Genomic DNA, 13,760 nt, shown 5'->3' with positions numbered 1-13,760 from the left:
CATACAGAATAATAGATACGGATGCAAAGCCATATACTTAGGTATCGAGCTGACATCTTTGTTGCGTGTTCGATTCACGATTCATATCGCAAATTGGTTTGCCGAAATGATATCTATTATTCGAATTTGACTAACTGTAGCCAACACAAATAGTGTGCATTGACTAAAACAGTATTATGGCGTTTTTAACCATAAAATTACCAACAGGGTTTCAACTGCATTTTCCCGTAACAACCAATCCCTACAAATTGTTTAACTCTGTATTTCGCCGAAAATGATGTATTGATTTTCATTTAAACTGTAAAATGGTCCACACAATAGCCAACCAGCGTGCTTCTTTCTGTGGTGGGAATCCTGTCAGATTCCCCGTTTGATGACGGAAACATCAATTAGTCAATTAGTCAAATCAAAGATTGATCGTTGTGCCACTCCGTGCTTATTGTTTGTCATCAATCATATTTCGTCGCACACATTTCATTTATTGGTTTGTGACTTCTCACCAATGTGATGAAACGTTAGTCGGAGAATGTTGGGAAAAAGCTTCAATTGAAAGAAAGTAAGTATAAAAGTGGCACACCAGTATGATGCGGAAAAGTCCACCAAACTGTGAGAAGTTCAAAAAATGAAAAAAAGTCTGAGTCTGTTCGCCACTTCAGTAATATTAATTCCTTAGTCATTTGCTAATTACTGTCTTTCTAACGGTCAAATTAAACTAGCAAATGGTATGCTTCAAAACTTCAAACAAACTGTTGCATCTGCTTAGTCACGTAAGTCCTGGTAATGGTTTATTGACGGAATATTGATAACAAACATTCACAGGTCAGTTGTTTGAACACTAATTTGTCATCTTAGTCCTTTGAAACCCTTGAACGTGCCAACCTATACATTTGTCAGGCAATAATATGCTGTTTGATCATCATGTTTCAGAATAACAGATCCACTTTTGTCACCTGAACAACTCATAGAATTATAGAGTTTTGAGTTCTGAAAAAATCCGGCGTAAAAAGGGTTTTAAGCCGAAACATTAATATGCACTCAGCAGAGAAAAGCTCAAAAACCTTTATTTCTATGACACACTCCTTCGCCTCCAAGACCGACTAGTGTTCATTGCTACTCTGAGCACGAGGTTGCGGCATTTTCGCCTGACCATGTACCAGTGCTGCAATATACATACTGCACTTCAATGTGTAATGCACTGGTTGGAGTCTACTCAAACACAAAAACACATTTTAACAGCGTATTTGGGCACAAGAGCATTTTGAATAAGACGACAACTCATCACGGGCTTTTTTTAAATTCGGTAAGATACATACTAGGCATAATGTCATTTTGGCGACGGCAAAACATTTTGCCGACAGGGAGTAGTCTGTAATTGGATTTTGTTGCAGCGTGAATACGTTAAACGTCTGTATGTCCAGGTAGCAATATAAGGATCATGATACAGCTCTGACTATAAGGACAAAATTTTGGTGACAAACAATGGGCGACTGCTAAAGAACCACGCATTTTAGTGTAAGTGTCACTCCCTTAAAAACGCGCATCTAAATAGCAAGGACTATTAGATTAGACTAACAGATCCAGTTGTCATATTTGATTAATCGCAAATATCACTTCAAAGTGGCCCTGATATCATTACGCCTAAAGGTGGCTTATAAGAATACAGTCTCCATGTTGCGTTTTAACATTATCCGAAAAATTCCTTTTCCGCTATTAACACCCGAGTGTTATTTTTGACTTGATATGTGTCTGACGGCAAAAAACGGGTATTATTCTCGCAGAGCTCCTCATATTATGTTACAGATGTGCACTTTGCGTTGACTGAGATGTCATACTTCGAATCATCCAATTTTAAATTAGATTTTGCTGAATAGCGTAGATTACAAATGGTTTGTGCCAGAGGTTCTTAAAATAGTTTTAAGCGCCCCGCAAACGAGAGATTTAAATCGTTGTGACTTGCAATCGCATGCGACAAAAAGAAAGAGCCACGCACGATATTGTAGTGGGTCGGGTCCCTAACCAACTAGCCGGCCATCATGCCCTGGTTTGATCTCCACTGGCGGCGTGAGACATCGTTTATAGATGGTAGCAAAACAATGTCGGCAATTAAAACAAATTTATTTTAGATTGAAAAATATACATTTTAGTGAAGCTAGATATCAATATATGTACACATGTACATGTAATTCTAGCTTGTTGTATGTCGCTGACATTCCCTAAGTGCGTATGATGAAAGCAACCTTATGCTAAGATCGTTGATGAACGAATGGATAGAGCCGGTGCTGGCAAGTATAGCTAAGTAGATAGCAAACTTTGAGTGAATTTTAAACTTCGTCGCTCACCAGCTGCGCGAGAGCTGTATGTTGATTGAAATACGGCGGTGCGTACCACCCGATGGGCTTCCATAATGATGGCTCTATCACATCCGTTGTGTTGCTTTATGAGGGAAGTTTGCCCAGTCATGTCAATTTTGGAAGGAGCTACCTTTATTCATCAGGTAAATAGAAATGACAAGAATTCAATTTTCTTTGAAGTCTGATTTGTCACATCGTGCCTTTTTGCATTTGGCTTGGAATAATCATTAAGTTTCATGATTAAGATTGTCATTTCAGATCTTGGCCAATTGTCATGATTGGGATGTTTGCTAAGGCGCAGGTTTATGGAAACAGCTGCTTGTTTATAGAAATTTACGGCGATTGAAATCTGATAGTCAAAACTTCAAGTCAAAGTTATGATAAAAAAGAACACGTTTTGATATATAAATGCCAATTTTGCCGATCTTTCCGAAACGGTGACCGTCGTTTCCTGGATTCTGGGTGAAAGACGTCCATTTGTACGAAAGTATACATGTATTTCTTCGTTAAAGAGGGCGAATAAACGTAGCACAGACTAACACCCTTTTCTTCTTCTTCTTTTTCCATTTAAGTGCTTTCCTCGTCAATAGAGTAAAGTCGCACGGTTCACCCATGTCGGAGTGGTTACTTGTATCACAACATTGAGCCCACGATATGATTGGACAGCCAAAGCTTGTACAGTACAACCTCTCTATTGCGGACACCAATGGGACTGGGCGTTGGTGTCCGTAAAGTAGAGGTGCCCTTAATAGGGAGGTTATGCCATTATTGTCCAAAAAGTGGATGCATGTGTATGAAAACGGGGGTCGTGAAGCCTACATATTCCATATTCCATTTAGTTTGTAAAAAAAATGATTTATGTGTATGGACACGGGGGTCGTGAAGCCTACATACTTAGTTTTGAATAATATCTATTTCAAATAATTTGACGCAATTTCTATGCGAACTTGAAATTACTTTATTATTACCTTATGGCATTTCTAGTGGCGGTGATATTGATATGCCAACATTGATATGCAGGTTGGGTTCGTATACGCTAGATCTTGTTCAATCCTTTCATGGCACATCACTTTCAAGGCTGTAGTATTCGAACATCAAATAGGACAGCGAGTGCAAGAAACAGCTAGACAATTGTATAATAAAAAGGTGAATTGTCTTATGTTCTGATCGTCTTTATCTGGTCACCCGAATGTCCGTCGGGATGCTGGAAATCACGCTAATGCTCTGTAAGAACATGCCACGTTTGGTCAAGAGGAAAATAGATTAGTTTTTGTGATTGTGACGTGCAAAGCTTGGGGAAGTTGGTCATCTTGACATCGGTAAGAGCGACAAGGTTAGATTACTGGGAAAACCGTGCGAAGGTTAAGATAAAAATAGCAGGAAGATATCGTGAACCAAGCAGCTGTGCATTGGGCCTGATATCTGGGAGGTGACGTAAGTACTCATGAAATAATCAATTAAAAAATGTACCGTATGGCACGGATACAATATAAGGGCATAATTTGGTGATGTATATATAGTCAATGTATCATTTTAGGACATATTTCCGTAGGCAGTGACGAATAACATACGAAAAAATTAAATGATGTACTGGTGACTACAGTGAAATGGGTTGGATCCCGTCAGCTCGAGAATGTAAAATTTCAATCTTGTTTTCTCTTGTCGAATGCTGGACTGAAAGCCATGATAACCATCTGTTCTGAATCAAATATAAAAGGGGCAAACCAACCCCTTCTGATTTATCCAAATGTTGTGACGGGTGACGCCTTCACCATAAAATGGAGTGGAAGATTTTTTCTTGTTAATAGCTTATCCATTAGGACCATATGTATAAAAAATGACTACCAAGAATTTTTTTTTAAGCTCCATCAAGTCAATTTTCTTCTACGTCCTATTGTGAAATGTCGATTGTGGCATTAGCGTTCTCGTGGGATTACTGATCATGAGAAACTAAAAGATTTTAATAGACGTATTGAGGAAGCCTGTTAATATTTCGGAATATGTTTTTTTCTGCAGTTTCATCTCTCAAAATGATACCTGGAAATGGTAAAATGACCATGTTTTGTGGCAATGTGAATACGTTTTAATTATAGAAAGGCGGTCGGAAATGCTATTTGTGATTGCGTATAAGCCAGCGCTCATGATCATGACCTCAACATGAGAAGAACTCTGTTAAACAACCCAGCCTGGTATTGATTTAATGTACTATGTCATATGCTTTTGTCAGTGATTGACCCTCAAATATTTAAGCATGTCCATCCTTGTTTTTGCACGTAAACCTGCAAACAACTATGGAAATTTTCTATTTGGTCAATGTTATCTTGGTGTGCGGTGATTTTAAGGTCCGATGGTAATGCATGCTGATCATCAAGGAACAACATACACACCAATAGTCTTAATTAAGGTGGAACGTAATATTCCCGAGTGTACTATAACTGAAGCCATAAGCATTGATTCGCAAGATGGGAATATCAACGTGTCTTGTGAGTAGGCAAAAACTTTGTATAAGTATTGGTATTGCAGCTCAATTTACGATGATGAATGTCCGAAACGCGCTAAGTCTTTCGCTAACTGGTCTTGAAGGCAATTTCCATCGGAGTGGCGATCCCCGTCGAGTTGTATTGACTCTGAGATGACTCCATAAACCTCGCATTTATCACGGCCCAGTTGTATTACCTCTATATTGTTATAACATCTCATTCCCCGTCATCTCAATTTCAATCTTCTCCGCGAAAGAAAATGGCTAAGTCCTCGATTACTTTGAGCTCAATTAATTCATTAGGGAGAGGAACTTTGGATCAATATGGATAGGTTTTCCTATTAGTTGACCGGCCCCCCTGCGTCATCGCTTCCCTTCGTTTTCTCACCGACCCGGGCCTCGCGTTTGCCTTATTTAGCCAGCAATCATTCAGCGCATTAAATCCTTTCTCCTCTTAGATTGAAAAAGGAAATCGAAAGCATGGAGAAGGAAGGCAAACCAATATCGTCCAGAATGCTACGCCAGGTCGTGTGTCAGTTGGCTTCATAATCACTTAAACCGGTTAGCGACACAATAGCGGGGTGCCTAGATCTGACTTCATTGCTTTTTTACTCTGATATTGGCTTTAGAGCCAATAGCAGCATACCGTGTCAGTTTGGTACTATCCACATCACACTTAGAGGTGGCTGGGCTAATAACAAATAGAAGCGCACCAGGGATGGGATAGTCCACCGCAGCGGCTCCGTTGCTTTCAATCAAGTTTAATTTTTAATCTATCTTAGTTTAAAAAGACGAATGTTTAGCTCTTTACAGCTGTATGGCACTGCCACCTGAAGGCATCTTGAGCATTTTAATCAGTGTGTACAGCGTGATCGGCTTAATTTAAAAACTCGTTATTTCCACCTACACGTATTACGTGTGAATGATTATTGAATTCAGCGTGATATCAAAACATTTTTGTCGTAAAGATGATTTCAAAGCAATTTTCTTAGCGTTTTGACAAATTGAATGAAATATTTTTGTCAATGGACTCACACTAAAGATCATTACTGTAAGATACTTATACGTCTTATTTTAACGGAGGGACTGAAAACCTTAAAATTGACACTAAATGAAGTTCGTTGTTTACGGGGTTGGTTAGCCAGGGAGATAATAGTGAGATTACGCAACCCTTACAAAGACCTACGATGAACGAAGTACATAGTATGTAAATGTACTTTATCAACTACTATTTTTTTTAATTCCTCGATTACCGTTAGCAAATAGAAGATCATTTACGAGTGTCCCGTAAGTGAATTGACGCGGGACTTGATGACACGGCCACGGTCCTTCGTGCTTCGTCGTTCGTAATGGTTGCGAAACCTGCCTAATGGCGAAACTCCACGACGGAATTGACACCAAGACCCAACTTGATAGCATGAATTTACTAGCCAATGGACAGGTCATGTCAAGTTAGACAATATCAACTCAAAGCCAACAACGGGATTCTTTTTATTGGTCATTGTGATATTATCGATATGGACTGCACAGGCCGGTGACCTTTGAGAGCAGAATTACGACACTATTTTTCTTCACTTTTGAAAGTGTTTTTTTTTTCAAAGTAGGTACCAGTAGCGTTTTTTGTATACATAACAGCGTCAAGTAACAAATATTTTGCAGCTTGCGTGAATCAAATGGGTGGATGGCTTAACGTGCATAATAACATGTAGACGTCTAGTAATATTATATACCATACAACGCTGGCTTTTCGAAAGGGTATTCAAACGATTTTCAATACATATTTTGAAAAATTCTATCATGCCACTTTAACCTCGTCACCATTTAACCTTTCTCAGGGATTGCGTGAGATACATGGACATGTACATGTACAAATGGGATTGCTTATAGGTTTCTGTTGAAGTTTCAATCATGCATGAAGTCAGCTGTGATATAGGATCAGAAATCAGAACTAGCACTGTACAGACGTGACAGACACTGTAATTTAAGTGAAAATACTGATAAAGATAAATACAGATAAAGTGAATGAGGCAAAAAAATGTAAAAAACAGAAGGAGTTGGTTCTGACACTTTCTGTCATGCCTTTGATTTGCCAACTTTACCAGTCATCAGATTTGCCAACTTTACCAGTCATCAAGGTCTTTTACGATGTATTACCATGGGGGAAAAAAAGGAACACGCAAAACATTGGAAATAAGGTTTTCATAGTTTCCGGTACTAGTGAGAGAAGACGATAATACATGTAACAAACTTCTTATCACTCATGGTCGTGTATGAGATCACGGCCGGAATTTTCTTAAAACATGTCATACGCATTAAACTATAAAAAGTGGTTCTTCAAATCTTCACTGCGTATGAAACAAGAGGTACATGTAAGGCTGGGGGCAATTTACGTTTCCGTTGTTGCCCAGCTTCCAAAACATTTTATCGGAAATACAGAAAACCTTTTTTATATTCCTCTGTTTTTGTACATGCAGATGCATGTCATTACCTCAGCAGAAGGAAGGCCCTTTGGCTTGAACGTCATTTCGCTATCGTGATGCATGTAAACCTCAACAGAAGCAATTCTTTTACCTTGAAATGACGATCAGTGCGCTGGTCATAGCGCTTGTGGAACCGAAGTGTTTAGAGATTATTTCACACACTGCTTGTGATAAAAAATAACCTTTCGTATTCTTAATGCTCTTCTTGTGAAACCAATATGAGCCCTACTTTGGATCCTCTCCATCGTCTTATGGAATCTATCAGGTTCTCGACATAGTACTTCAAGATGAAACTTTTGTCAAGAACTATCGGAACAGAACGGTGTCGCCTATTACCACTTCAACTACGCCAGGTCTTTCAGGAAAGATTGTCATCGCCAAAAAAGGTGATACTGAGTGTCAAATTTCGACAATTCTGATCAAAAGGAGGGAAAGGTCATTGAGAGATATTTGAGTGGCAGAGTATTATAGGAGATGTCAGTATGTGACAGCACCTTTAATGGAGACTAACATTTTGAAAACGCTACGAAACACAGTTGCCCTTTTTATTCTCCAATCGTTTATGAGTATGAGCTGTTGACTATTCCTGACAGTGCGAGTCCCATAACGCGTATCATCATCACGACAATGGCCGTGCAGTCACGAATAGCCAACAACACAACGCGATGGCCCCGGCGTTACCTGCAGAACATTTTTGCTTTGCGCGGTTAGACCTATCACAGCTGCCTTCCACGGCTTCCCAATACAGTTATCTCCGATAACTGTAAAAATATATTGACAATTTTGGCTGAGATTAAGCTAAAGCAGACATTTTTATTACACCATAATCGCTTTTGATGACGACATGTATTATATCATGAGTTTCAAGGGACACGTTCTCAGATAATCATGATCCATCATATGTATATACACATACATCATAGCCCGGTTGATAAAATCCTAAGTCACAAACGCTGGCTGAAACCTGGCGTTAAATATCTCCTCGGTTGTGTCTGTATAATACAACGTGGATAGGCAAGCTAAAACGCTTACGCTGTTTCGAATAACTAAGTCCTGATAAAATTGCGATGGTGAAATAAAAGTCAATTTGCATTTTTCGTACTTCGTCGTACGTAGTGGGTTGCGAACCTGCCTATTTCCTACTTATAAACGACGGAGTACAGATTTAAATTACCGTATAAATAAGATTTAAATTACCGTATGTAAAATTCCAGGTATACTTTATATCAATTGATATCATTCGTACAAAATAACCTACGTTTATAGTGAATTAGATGAAAAATATATCCAGGAAAGCCTCAATTACATGCATGCAGGTTACATGCATATTTATGCTATTTTTAATTGAAAAAAAACGGAATAAACACAAAGCAGCAACAAATGTCTTGATAAGAATTTGCACGAAACAAACGTTCCACAATTACCATGAATCACGTTAGGACATTCAAGCAATTAAACTATAGCCACATGATTACTTAATCACTCAAGGATGGAGAGGAAAAAATAACCGAGCAACATTACACGATTTCGCGACAACTTAATGAAAACTCTAATTTCAGGTACAGAGAATTTTTATTGTTAACTCTTGCATTGCATTTGTCACGCGACTTGCTTTTCCGCAGGCTAAGTGGAATTGCTGGTCTGGGGGTTGGGGCCAGAAATAGTCAGGAAGTCGGCAGTTACCTTTCCATTAACGTTAGTTTGATTGCGATGGGGATATCGTTGGACGTGATTCCGAAGGACCATTAAGAAGTTAGGGGTAGTGATGCGGTAGATCGTCTAACAGAATCGCCAGGTAATCATCGCTTCTGTTCTGTTGAGAGGAAAATTGGAAGTCAAGTAGGAACAAAGTGCTTGGACATGATATTTGCAAGAAGTGGTAATTATATAGGTCAATATGAGAGGTACAAATGATACACCAAGATATTTGGCGATTGTTTCAAGGTCTTCTATCATCGTGCCACATTACTGATACGTGTTTTCTCTGGCTAAACTATGCCATTTGCGCAGTTTCTTGTTCTCGAACTAGACATACTAATTATACTACTACTTGGTATAAATTTAACATGATTTGAATCTCAAAAAAAATCACATCCAAAGTATAAGCTATCTCGACTTTAAGACAAAATGAAGGGTGCAAGACCTCATTTCAAAAAGTCGAAACCGTCTGAGTCTATCTTTGCGTTACCCAGTGTAACGAGCGTGGTTAGCCATTGATTGCCAAAGAAACCAACCAGTACAATTGGAGAGTAATTCATTAATTGAATAACCGCGGGCTATCACAAATTCGTTACAGGCAACCTAGATTTACCATCATCAGGCTATGTATAATAGGGCAACAACTCTCGAACCTGAACTCGGGTTTGTTTTCGATTTATTCAAATTCTCTGCGGACCATCGAGGGTCCCGAACAAACGGATTTTGTTTGTCGAATATGACAACTCATTATTTGCACGCACTGGGGGCCAATTCGAAATTAATTTCTACGGGACCTTTGGCGTGATCTGACAGAGATGAACCCGATCCTTACGGCGGTTTCGATGATTGAATACGATCATTCAATTAACGTGCAGTCAAGGTAGTAAGCATGAGTTCTCACACATGTTGTGGATTTGGTGACTAAAAACTTCTACATGTATAGTTCCTTAAAAATCCCCCATATCGCACTTCATGGGATGATATCTAACAGACTCTGACTTCTGCCTAACAGACATACCGTCTGTAACACTTGCATGCGTTTGTTATCAATAAAACAAAGTATCGGTAATTTCTGCAAGAGTAAACACAAATGATGAAATTAATGTTAAATCGATCGCTGGTAAAACAGTCGTGCATCTGAAAAAGTTCGAATATGCACGTCATGATATCTAGTGTGTTGATGAGTGGGCAAAACTTTGTCTTTTACGCTGCGCTGCATGCGTTGACACAACTGATTACAAAACTTGCAAAGGGATGTCGTTGGATTCCCTTGCAAATAAGTCGCGCCGATAGTTTATAAGAAATAAACAATAGTTTGCACATTAATTTTCTCCAGTCAGTCAAACGGCGATTAGATTCCTCGAAAAATATCCATTTTTGTCTTAGTCAGAGTAAAACTTTGTGCAAACTACCATTCATAGCTTAATTCATCGGGGCATATTACTTAAAGAAATCGACCGTATATGCCAGGTGTCTTTTCTAATTTCAAATTCCCACACGGCATCAAGGCATGAACTAATCTGCAGAAAACGGTTTCATCATAAAATCTAATGTTTAAGTTTTCCAGCGATGCGACTGTAAACGATTTGCATCGAGCGCAAAATGTGGAAGGTGTTAATCTATCGGTATACGCGTAAGAGCAGCAAATGCCAAAACACTTTGACAAATCCATTGTTGTTATTTTTTTTCGATAGCTTAGGTTTCCTCTGGGGTCCCGGTTTCCTCCTACAACACAATTCACCCAAATATTGTCTAAGGAGCAAATAATTAACTGTTCACGTGCTCTTGACTCGATATTTAAAAAAACCCACAAAAATAGACAGAATTTTTTAAGCATTGCATGTAACGAAAAAAAGAACACTTATATACGGAATACATAATTTTAAAAATGTTTATATTCTGCTTAATATTTAATACGGGATGTCGATTAACGATAAACCACATCAAATATTCACCAATAACCTTTCGTCTGTCAGGTTAATGATAAATCAATCAAAAAAACTGTTGACACAACCAAAATAAATTGTACAAAAAATTATGTGAGAAAATCCCGGCGAATTGATACATTATTGCGGATCGATGAACCTCAGAGGGAAGCTCGATGACAGAAGGCTTTCGGTTATTTGTTTCCGATTGGTAGATTTCGCCTTCGGGCTTTTATCAATTGTGCTATTACCGTAAAAACAGTGTGAGTGCGTGCGGAAGATTACACTAATTATCCTCTCAGAACAAGCACATAACGTCTGTTTGCCCTAGCTTGCCGATTAAGGCCTATGGACCCCCGTGAAATGCGTTACGTGGGGGGGGGGGGGCGATGCAATCAAGATTTGCACTGATATCCCTCTGATACGGCAACTGAAGATTCGATCACAACTTTTTTTTCATTTCAGAGAACATTTGATGGTTGGTGTTCAAGCAGTATTGGCTGCATTTTGTTGTGGATGACCACACCGGCCAGCGTGGTCGATCGTCGTTCTGTCGAAGGAGGGAGCCGTCAATGACGAGGGAACCGACGACATACAATGAAAGTCATTATTCTACCAAGAAAAATGTGTTCTGTTACCACTGAAACAAATATTTGACTTAATTTTGTCTGATTTACTTAATTGCCAACCGGTCTCTATCAGAAAATAAAAACTACCATTATCTCTAGAACGTTCGTCATCATAAAATGCAAACAAAAATATCCTTCGTATGAAAGAAAGTTAGGAATTTATCACATGTCAAATGGCTTTTTAGCTTCACACTCCCTGGGAATTGTAAATCTAACCCAATATCAGATAAATCGGAAGCCTTATTATCTACTTGATAGTTATTTTTTTAGTTTATTTATCTGTGATGTCGAACGACTGATTTCTTTGTCAGAAAGCTTTGATTTCATTCCACATATACACTGTATTGAGACTGATTTGTTTCCTTTTTCCTGTTCGTTTTTATTTTCAAGGGGACTGTTTCCGTCGTGACCGCATACCGACACGCAATCCTTCTTAAGGTGTTGGGGCAACCAACCTTAAGGTAATATTTGCTAATACGGTGTGGTATTGGTGTTCCGAGTACTCCCCAATGGAAAGTCGTTATATTTTGTCGTTGACCAAGAAGTTTTGATTACAAACTCCTGATTGCTCACCCAGCCTCTGTGCTAAAAAACAACTTTCAAAGACTGACGACGTCATACGTTCGGTTCAATTGCCTGTTGCTTAAAAAATATAAAAAGTATTCGATAGAAAGTATTTACCCGAGACCGCTACCCACGTGCCCGCGAGCCCACGTGAAAAGTGACCAAGCCAAGAACTATCCGATTTACTGTGCTTTTTTGAAAAGGGTACAGCGAATAACACCAAGTAACGCCTTCAAACAACGCCTCCTCTCTCACATGCAATTATCAAGATATTCACACACCGAGCGATCATGTCCGTTGGTCATTAAGAAAGCCGAGCACTCCCGTATCATTTATTGTCAGTCAATAAAGTGGCCATGACAATTTTGCGGAATCTGCGGAAACTGGGCGAAGACAGCCTAAAAGCACTATCAGAATATCAACATTAGATATTTATATGGCAGATATTTGGTATCAAATATATGGTATCAAATAGTTTAAACCGCAATATTTATCATGTATTGAGGAAAATGCATGAAAAAATGGTCGTCATTTTTTGGTTTCGGACCATTTTCCATATCGGCCCTGGTGGAGAGAAGACAAAACGTGGCGAATATTTGAAAAATCTATTTTGATATCGATATTCTCATACTGCTTTAGGTTGTTTTCGCCCAGTTTCCTAAGATTCCGCTAAAACGCCATGGCCCGATAAAGTACAGTTGCTAAACAAGTGAAATGAGTCAGAGAAGAGACCGAGAGTCATCTACGCTTGATATACGATCGAGTGTTTCCCCCAAAAGGTTAAACACACTTTGTATCTATTTAACGATCAAATCAGCGCGTCATGATCAGTGCGGGGGAAATAGTTTCTTACTTAGCAAGGTTTCTATGAGTGGTCTGACGTCATCTCAATTTGCCCACGAGTGACGGATTGCACCCACTTCCTAAAAACGTATAGTCAACTTTCTGCTGTACTTTGATAACAGTTTAGGTGTACCGTTACCAATACATGTGTGTCTGCCATGGGGAAGGTTCTAAATTTTCGTTCAGGTTTCGACGGGACTAACCTCAAATCAATCTTCAGTCTCTGTCACCGAATTTTCGAACCATTTCCAACTTCCACATGACCACGAATGCGCTCAAGTCTACAAGGAAACGAATCTTGTATACAAAAACTGATGCTTTCGCTTTCTTATTGTTAACCACATCTTGACTCGACTAACTGCTTTCGGAATATCCTTACATTAGCTTTCGAAGAACGCGGGCGTCAATTTGCGGAGAAAGCTTCGGAAGAAATACAACTGGAAGTTCAGAACAAAGACCCCAACAGTGAGATTCCCTTTACCAGTATAAGACAAAGGATAGATCAACCACAACAACAATATGTTGAAATAATGCACCAATCACGTTGGTATTGAGATAATTACATCAATGAACATTGATAAAGATAAATTTAATCAACTGCCACATTAATTGCAGTCATTTTAAGAATGCCAATCATTCTCACGAAAAGGAAGCAACCTGTAAAAGAAACCTGTTAACTCGAATATGTCAATAACCCGCTTAGATATTACCCAAGGGATCGACGAGAAACAATTCAGCTTATCCCCTCTGGACGAATATGAGATACTTGGATAAAAGCCAGAACACTGTCA

General features: G+C 39.0%; 1 protein-coding gene across 1 annotated transcript in view; it reads right to left on the bottom strand.

The window, feature by feature from the left end:
- LOC135492476 (myomodulin neuropeptides 1-like) overlaps window positions 1–13,760 on the bottom strand; it is a 50,034-nt gene that overhangs the window by 3,730 nt on the left and 32,544 nt on the right. The gene's annotated exons all lie outside the window — the stretch shown is intronic.

Source organism: Lineus longissimus, chromosome 8 (genome assembly GCF_910592395.1).
Source record: "Lineus longissimus chromosome 8, tnLinLong1.2, whole genome shotgun sequence".
NCBI lineage: Eukaryota > Metazoa > Nemertea > Pilidiophora > Heteronemertea > Lineidae > Lineus > Lineus longissimus.
Note: the sequence above shows the minus strand (reverse complement) of the source record. Positions and strands in the feature narration are given on the sequence as shown.